General features: G+C 34.2%; 1 long non-coding RNA gene across 1 annotated transcript; it reads right to left on the reverse strand.

Annotated features, from left to right (window-relative positions):
* Positions 1–2275: 2275 nt before the first annotated feature.
* LOC138109086 (uncharacterized) lies at positions 2276–8404 on the reverse strand. The gene is made up of 4 exons (XR_011150256.1): positions 8273–8404; positions 5694–5833; positions 4988–5024; positions 2276–2556 (listed from the first exon to the last, which is right to left on the reverse strand). It is a non-coding gene; the product is annotated as an uncharacterized lncRNA (long non-coding RNA).
* Between the last annotated feature and the right edge of the window lie 1181 nt (positions 8405–9585).

Below are 9585 nucleotides of genomic sequence, written 5' to 3' on the forward strand. Positions count from 1 at the left end.
AACAAACAACAAAACAACAGTTGAATCCAGTGTAAATCTTATATAGAATCTGCACCTTTTTTAAGCATGCTGCAAAGGAAAATAATTAAATTTAAGATAAGTTTAAGGAAAGTAATTAATTTGAAGATACAGCTTCTAATTAGGATGTATAGTATATTAGTGACTTAATTTCTCAGGTTATTAATTGCTATAAAATAAATGTCTATATGACTCAACCTTTCAAGCTTCTGGTTTTAATGGCAATTCAAAGCCCTTGACATTTCTATAATGTGCTCAGTGCTATGGAGGATCAAGTTCCTAAAAGAAAAGGAAGCATTTTTTCCATTTTACTTAAGGTCAAAGTAATAAACATCCAACTTCTCAGAGACATGTCAAATGTACATATGGATGCATAAAACCATAATATGATCTTCCACTACAATTAAACCAATGATGCAGAAAAAAACCCCTGTAGATTCCTACTCCTTTGGATTGAGTTTTGTGTCCATTAGTCTATGTAAGTAATCCTGCAGAAATTAGAATGTTTGTTTTGAAGACCAAGAAGTACTGAATCAGGTAATGCTCCATGTGAGTGTTTTATATCTTAGTCTTAATATAATTTTAGTGGACCCAATCTGGTTTTATATATCAATGTAATTGGAAGCAGCTCCAATGATGTTGACAGTTACACCTTTAAAAATTTGGCATAAAAGATACTGGAATCTGGACTACGTATCTTTATGCTGTATGACTTTCTCTCTGAATTTCTTGTGGCTAAAACTTGCCTCTGAAAATTAGTGTACGCTTTCAAATTACTTCAGCTGGAACAGGATTGGACCAGTGAAAAACTGTGTTAGTACACTCCCCAATGATGTTCATACTCCAGTAAACTCCATTGGTAAAACTAATTTTATTCTAAACACTTATAAAACAGCATTTAGGTAGGAAAAAGCACCATCAATCACTTGGTGTTATCCCACAGACAACACTACACACATCAGTGATGTGCTCAGAAGGCAAGAAGACCCAGATGAATTGGTAGTTTGTCAGGTTTTTTCACTTTATAAACTAAAGTGTTACAGAGTTATAAAACGCTGTGTAGGTATCATTTCTACTGTTAAACTCAGGCATATAAAATGACTTTTAAGGAAAACAGCAAGATTAAACAACAAAGGAAAAATTTCAATAATTGTACAGGAAAATGTATGAAACCAACCTTAAAAGAGTAAAAGTTTAGTGTGATAGATTTATGATTAACAGCCAGGCATTAAATCTGAATTTATGTGTTCTGTCTATAGACTGATGTTGGTAATGAAATTTTGCTTGTATAAAATAGAAAGAACTCTATTTACCTCATCACATGATTTGGGTTTTTAGTAACAGAAATGGAGTGACTCAAGGTTCTAAAAGAAACATGCTAAAGGGAATATAATTGATACTACCTCTTAATATATTGACTCTCCTGGGAAGGGTGAGTAGCCTTGGCTCCCTAATTTTCTGAATTCATAAGACATATCTAACAATCAAGAACCATCTTTAAAATAAGTGAAAATTATCAGAAAACAATTATTTTCTGAATTATTCTCAGCAAACAGGATGGCCATCGGCCATTCAGATACCATCTGTCAAGTAATACAGATTATGAGAAGTTCTGAAGAAATGGCTGAAAATGGAAATCATGCACAATAGTGTATAATAATAAACATAACAAAATTTACTGAATGAAAACCACATTTTAGAAGTTAAAAATTGCAGCAAAAGGTTCGGTTTAGTATATTAATTGTTTTCTTCCTAGCTTCTGAAACAATTAAAATTATATTTCTTCTATTTCACATTATTTATCTTGACATAGTAGGTTGACTGAGCTGTTTATTAATATAATGTCCTGAGAGGTAATATTATTAGATACTAAAGCTAGAAGAGATGGGTACATCTTTTTTTGTAACCAATGCCATAGAATTTTAACAAGCAGTTCTTGCATCCACCTCAAGAAGTTGCTATTATTATCTACAGAAAGACTTAACACTGGTTTAGGAACTCAAAGTAATGATAAAGCCATGTTATTCCTTGCAACAATGTTATTAGTTAGGGTAGGAGAAAGCTTTTTTTTAAATGAAAGAGAAAAAATTCTTATTAATATGTATGCAGCTGAGGGCTATTTAAGCCATTCTTATAAGCAGAGACATTTAAAGACTAGAGATGATCATTATTGTTGAACTTGTTGAACAGAATGTAGTAATTTTCATTTTCTCTTATAATAGCATCAAGTCTAAATAGGTCTGCTGTCTATATTACATTGCATTACTCTGGAAATTATTCTCATTTGTGCCCAGTGAACTTGATAAAGTAATATGGACAGAATTTCATTCTATTCTGTTGGCATTCATGTCATAAAAGAGAATCAATCCACCAGAATCAGTTCACCTACATTTTTTCCTTCAGAGCAGTAAGCCTTGATGAGGCAGTTGTAGGTAAAAGGAAATTAAGGTCTTCTTTCACTTCAGTCTTTTAAAATACTTTTTTCAACATGTTTTTGTTATTTTCAGCCACAGCCAATGAGAATTTTCTTCAGCAGCTCTGAAGAAAACAACAGAAATGCCTTTATGACTCCAGCAAAATTATTCTTTTTATGCAATAAAATAGCACCCCACTTCCTTTCTTCTCTTGAGGCCTTGTTTATTTACAATTTAATGTCAGTAACTGCAACAACTTAACCTTTGGCGGGGTTCTAATGGACTTGAAATTAAACAGCAAGGTTTTAATTGGCCTCTGAGTGGAGTAGTGCTGGGTGCTGCACAGCTGAGCTGCTGGGCAGTGCATGTAGGAGAAAGGCATGGCATTTGGATGTTCGCAACAACGCACTGCGGGCTGCGCATCTGCAATGCATTATTGATCAAACAGTTGTTATAAATAGGAGCATCGAGTTGTGCTACCAGCACCAGCTCTCAGATCTCTGAAAGCTTAGATGCCATTAATGTATTCATATAGAAAGCATAAACTAAGAGTAGGAAACTGCCCAGAAAAAACAGTGCAAGAAAAAAATAGAAATCACCAAGATAAAACTCATTAAGAATTATAGTATTTATTAGATTAGATAGCTTTCATGACCTGTGTGCTTCTCCCCAACTTGCCCTTCTTCTGTCAGCATTAAAAACCGCATTACAATTTTGCAAAAACAAGTCAGTTCTCAGTTTGATTAGAGAAAGAAACTCATATGATTCCACTAAATCTTCTGACAGTTCTGCTGTCACGACCATCAGGCTGGGTTACATACTTTACAGTAAATGAAGCAGAATATATTAGTATAGAAGGGCCTGTAAGGGTGTCTTCACAACAATTATTTATTTTTTTATGCTTTAAGTATGCATTTGAGCTGTCAGATGATGCAAGGCTATTGCCGTTTCTTATTATTTATTCCTGGTATTGTTACCATCATGCCTTGAAGTAGCCATGGACTATGATCTAATTGTTCTTGCTGCCACACACACTATTCTGTCAAGGAACCTATAACTGAGACTATGTTTAGAGAGCTATCAAAGGCAGGGCTGCAGCAAGCTTTACTCGCTCTCGTGTGGGTGCCAGAAGCAGTGAAATCACCACAGCTGGCACTGTGGCTGCCTCAGTCCATTCCCCATAGGATCTTAGGATCTTATTCCTTTGCAGTCATGCTGCTCCCACTGCAGTCTGTGGTACAATAGTGATGGGGGTGTTGGCCAAGACAAGCAGCTTGATGATTGCACAGCAACGTGACAGAGATGCTACAGGACAAAGTGAGATAGGCAGGCAGGCAGGAGGGAGCAGTGAGGCCCAGTATGACCTGCACAGTGGACAAAGGACACCAGCTGCTCATCTGGTAATGTTTTCATTTGAGGTGTCATGGGAAAAGGAGGAGATTTTGCAAAGAAGTAGTTATGCTTTCAGAGTTCTGCAAATGGAGAAAATCAAACTGTACTCACTAAACGAAGACATCAAATTGGGTCAACAAGAGGGAAAAGCTTTTGAAAAGAACAGAAGACCAAGCCAGAGATGTGAGAAGCTAAGGATGATCTATCCAAAGAAATGGGCCAGCAATATGAGTTTTTCAAAAACTGCAGTAACTTTACATAAGAAAGAAGAGAGCAATGACAAAAGTTACCATTGGAACCCAGCCTATTTCCAATATTTTTTTTTCTACTGAATATCTTAGGTGGATGATGTGTCCATTTTCTGGAAAACTAAATCGCAGCCTCTGTTTTATGGTTACGAAGGACAACAAAGATGATAGACTAATTTTTATCCATGAAAGAGCTAAACTTTTTTGCCTCTATTATTCTGTACATTTGCAGAGACACTGAATTTTAGGCAAGACAGAAGTCTCTCAGACCCTTGCTGCAGAACAGTAAGATTCACAGGAATATCAAATATAAGCAAGTGAAAAGGAAATATTAGACTTGCAATATTTTTACCTTAGTATTGGAAAAATTATTTCTGCCTTAGGAAGTATTTATACTTAGTATACAAATACCTACATAAACCTATTATAGTTACTGGTAATTTTTCCTTCCAAGTAGTCATTATAATATCAAAAGTAAAGCTTTTTTTTTTTAGGTGACCTTCCTTGATGAGGGCTAAATTGCTATTAATATTCTATAAATATATTCAAAGTAACAGAAGACTGAATTAAAAAGAAACAAAAGATCTAGTACTAAAATGACTGTTTGAAAGAAATTAAGCATTTTGTCCATGTATCCATGGATATCCACTTTGAAAAATTAAATTAACAAAATCTGGCAAATACAGAAGAAAAACAAGCTGGAAAGGGGAAAAGATCTTTAGATAAAGTAGTAAGATGTTTTGTTACTATATTATGCTACATATTAGTGAATCTGTTTAACAACTTGAAAAGTCATTTTCTTCAATAGGGAAACTTCAGGACCAGCTGAAAAGACGTGCAAGATAGAGGGACTGGAAAACGTCCTGTGTTCTGCATATTGTAATGATATGTGGAAAGTAAAGGAGATAGGAATACCTGGGCACGAGGACATCTGTCTTGTGAGGATAAACTGCTAATGTAAAAGAAAAAAAATCATGTGAAAATAATAATACATATTAACATAACACAGAACACATTAATACATCGAAATAATTAAGATAATAGTAACTTATAAATACCCAGGTCCACTAGTGATCCAGAGACAACACATGATAACAAAATATGTATCCCTCAAGTCAGTGACTGACAGGGCCTTGGAGGAACCTCTCAAGCACAGCTGGGAAGATTTTTGGCCAGACTTTGTAAGTGATAAGAAAAGGGAAAACTATTGTGGGTCTTATGGGAATGAGACACTAAAATCCCTCTAAGAAAGTCTCTCCCATCTTTATTTATTTTTGGACAAGCTTCAAAGTATACTATACTACACTAAGAGAAATTCTGACGTCAAAGAAACATTATTTGGTTTGTTTCTTTGGTAAGGCAGAAGGTCTGTATAACACAGCATTTATAACAAGTAAACCCAATAGGCTGAAACTAGAAACAATTTCACTGATCCAACAGTGGTTGTCTTTTCTGAGAACACTATTGTTTCATTATAAATCATAATATGTAAGGCTTTTTCTAATTAAAGAACATTCTTATTTTCCTAGATTGGTGACTTCATGGAAAAGTTGTACTCTCTTAAAGGAATTATCTGCTTTAGGGAACGCCTTTAAATATATCAAAATGGAGGGATCATTACCTTGTCTGCGGCTCATTTGCAATATAATCTCATTTTGGCTCCAACCATCACTGAATGGTAATGGATATTGATCAGTTGTTTTAGCAGTGGAATAACAGCTTCAATTTAATGACTATGTAATAACATTATAGTGGCTGAGACTGTGAACAGAAAATGTTCATTATTTCACAAGCTATACAAGGCAGCATTAGAGCTTTTAATGGTTTTTTGTATGATTTAATTGTGCACCAGGTTGTACTTTTATACATGCAGCAACAATAGTACACAGAGGATTACAGGGAGTTTTTTAATGTAAAATATGTACAACTTATGCAAATAGAGCTGACCACATTTCCATTTTTACTTCTAGAAACCTGCCTACTTTTAAATAAACTTAAAGCATTTAATTTTCTTTCAATGGTACAAGGTATTATAAATGTAATCTCAGCAGAAGCAAATGTAAGTGGCTGTGTCCTTTTAATTGGCACGCCTGCTGCCAGCCAAAGCAGGGCTAACCACTGGATTAGAAAAAAGTAAAAAGAACTATCAGACATGTTAAAAATCAGTCTCCAAATTTACCAGATCAGACAGGCTGACATAAAGTGGAAGTCTTTTTTTAGTGCACTAATGTACCAAGCTTCATTAATCACAATTTGCAGCTGTGCTACAAAACACCTTCTCATGCTTCTTTTTCATTTTTTCCCTTATATTTTTCACAAGATTTCTTTAATTACATTCTTTCCTAGTTGCACTTCTTGGAACTATATCCCATATATCTTTCACCTCTGAAAAATGCCAGCATTTTCGAAGAGGTTTTAAATTCAGTTATTACCTTGACACCATGTAAATTACTACTTCAGTGAAATAATTTTCTGGTTTTTTTGAGTGTAACGTCACACTTTTAAAAAAATTTCCATTCAACTTTGGAACAGAAAATATTGAATTGTTGTCTATTCAACTAGAATAGTGACAAATAAACAATTTTGAATTTATACCCAATATTAATTTCCATTATTCATATATTTGGAGAAAAACATTTTGCTTCATTTAGAAAGTGCAAAAGTAAATCTTATCTTCAAAAAAGTCAAAATACTACCATGTAGTATTATTTGGAAAAAAATTTGCTGAAATGGAGCTGTGGAAATTATTTGAGTCTCATATAATCTTTAAAACATTACCCTGAAAAAGTATGAAAAAGCTAACAAATTTTTATAGTTGAATAAGCAAATGTAGTTTATTCTTAGAGTTACTCAAATATTTGAGGAAATCTGCATCTTTTTGAGAATGAAAAATGTTTGGAACTCATGATGAGGTGAAGTGAGATTCCTCAGTCTAACCTGAGAAATAACTGTGTTATTTTTCTGTTAGATGATTTAATCACAAATCTGTCTTGTTTTAGTGAGGTAATAACTGCTCTGACCTACAAAACTGCAGTTCGGTAGTTCTAAACCTCTGAAATGGTTTTTATCAGTTTCAGAAGGTACTGAGCTTGAGTGTGTCTCCCAGCTCCCTGGCAGATTTTATGGAGGCACATAGCTCCACCTTCATATATCTAATTGTAGGCTTAGGACCACGGTTTTAAACTTATGTGACCATTTTAAAATTAATTATGGTTTTAAATTTATCATAATTTTAAATTTATCATAATTTTAAAGCAAAATAATTTTCTAGGAAATTATCTACATCTAAATTTTTTACTTTTTTCACAACTTTATTCCTTAACGTGTTCTGCTTGTCAAACACTCATGAAACAGCTCAGAAGAGAAAGCAGGAGCACATTTTAGAAGAATTTTGAGGATGAAAAGACCAAGCTTATCTTATTTGTTTCATCAGCATGTGCACATAATACTTTCTAGCCAGTGCTGTAAAATATGCTATCAAAGCCCACCACCTCTCTGTTCTGAAAGTGGAGTAGATATACTATCAATCACATCAGACATTAGTATGCTAATATCCCATCTCCTGCAAAATTGGTTTGACATACACAATTATCTGTCTAGATGCATTGAGTGTGCCAGAACCTTCCATTATCAGAAATAAGGCTACTTTCCATTTGCTTTCCTACAAGTGCCCTGTATATGGATTAAATCTTTCTTGGTTGCTTTGAGTTTCCAGAGAATTGCAGGTCTAACAGAGAATTTATCTTTAGTATTCTTCCATGCTATTATTATTCTTCATTTGATTTTACTCCTAACTCGATGTGTTTCTCTGTTGGAGTTTGGGCTCTCTTTGAGCCCAAACTGAAAGAAATTGATCCAGTTTATTTTGGAGCATGAGAATAATTTAACAGGTTATATCAACTTTTTACATATTCCAGAATAGCTTGTTTTGAACAGCTAAACCACTAACATTCCTAGCACATAGGCATCAGAAAGTATACATGAAACTTTTTAGTTCAATAACTTAAGCAGAAAAATACTGTTTATTTGTAAACCATATCTATAGCTTAAAACACTAGCTTTAAATTGTATATCTCTAACACTAAAAACTGAGTTTTTGCAATTCTGCTTTTCATGCTTAAAGATATGACTTTACACTATTCATCCCAGCTAAGCACCATTAACTGTCTGTATTTAGTAACTTGCTGATATTTGCCCCACCTCACTAAATTCCAGCCAGTGTTTGCTTGCAGCCATTCTGATTTCAGATGTCAGTGTAATAGTAACAGCTCATTTTAACAGGTGGCACAGCGCTCCTTAAATGTATTCAGGATCCCTGGAATAATTTATTCATAAATTAACTCTATGAACCTTGCTTTCACATACTGATCAGTTCATACTTTAATTTCACACATTGATGAGCACTGCATGAGTAAGTGTGAAACACTTCTAAAAATAGGTAGGGAGGATATAATAGGACAGGAAGGCATCCTGTTAACTTCAAGTAAAGACCAAACTCACCACAGCTGGGAATCTGGTATCTGTCTGGTAAAAACAACATATTAGATGCAACCAATAGTACTTCAGTACTTCTGTAATTTCTGGTTTTGATCAGTCTGATGTACTGTGAATGATCACACCATTGTGATAATGAATCAGTGAAGATGTCTTTGAACAGATGGAGTATATTTTCTGACCTCTATTGTTATTATTTAATATTATATGCTCTCATTGTTTGAGGTCTTTGATTTGCTCTCAACTATGGCTGTATTGCTTAGTAACCTTCTATACAGCTGTGTAGTAATTGGTTGTGTTATTAATATATTTAGGAGCCAATGATCAGCACTATGACTAGTCAATAGCATTTAATATATCTATTTTTGCCAAAATATAATAAACACAGACTATTGCTGTAAGTTAAAAACAGGACTACAGCTTTGCCTCCCTGGGCAGCTGAGCAGGTCACTTTTTCCATGGACAGCTGCATCATCTAAACTCAGAATAATCAGTCAGTGCTGAGCTGCGTGAGCAGTCAAGGCCTAACCCTCATGGACTAGCAGCAATTTGTCTTACAAACAAACAAGCAAGCAAAAGAAACCCCAATACCCAAATAGAACAACACAATGTAATGTCTGGAAGAAAAATTTCAGGTCGAAAATAAACTGGTGGTCCAAGTAGGTTGCTGGCTTTTAGAGAGAATAGTTAAATAAATCCAGCCTTTGCAGGTATAGCCTTCATCATGATGCTATTATTTTATATTATGTTATGTAGTAAATAACTTTTAGATGTATATGAAAACAGTAATGAAGAAAAGGGGGAAAACTTGTCACTAAGTAAGTAATAACCTTATATTTACCATTTTAAACTTCCTTTTCTTAGTGTAAAGAATTTTCTATTTGGCTTTCTCATGGGAAAAAATAGACAAAATATATTCAGAATTGTGCCTCTTTTTTTTTTTTTTTTTTTTTTTTTTGACTTTAAGTCTAACCTGTACTCTCTGTTCACTCCAGTTCCTGGGTTTAATTTCTGGAGGA

Source organism: Aphelocoma coerulescens, chromosome 4 (assembly GCF_041296385.1).
Source record: "Aphelocoma coerulescens isolate FSJ_1873_10779 chromosome 4, UR_Acoe_1.0, whole genome shotgun sequence".
Taxonomy (NCBI): Eukaryota; Metazoa; Chordata; class Aves; order Passeriformes; family Corvidae; genus Aphelocoma; species Aphelocoma coerulescens.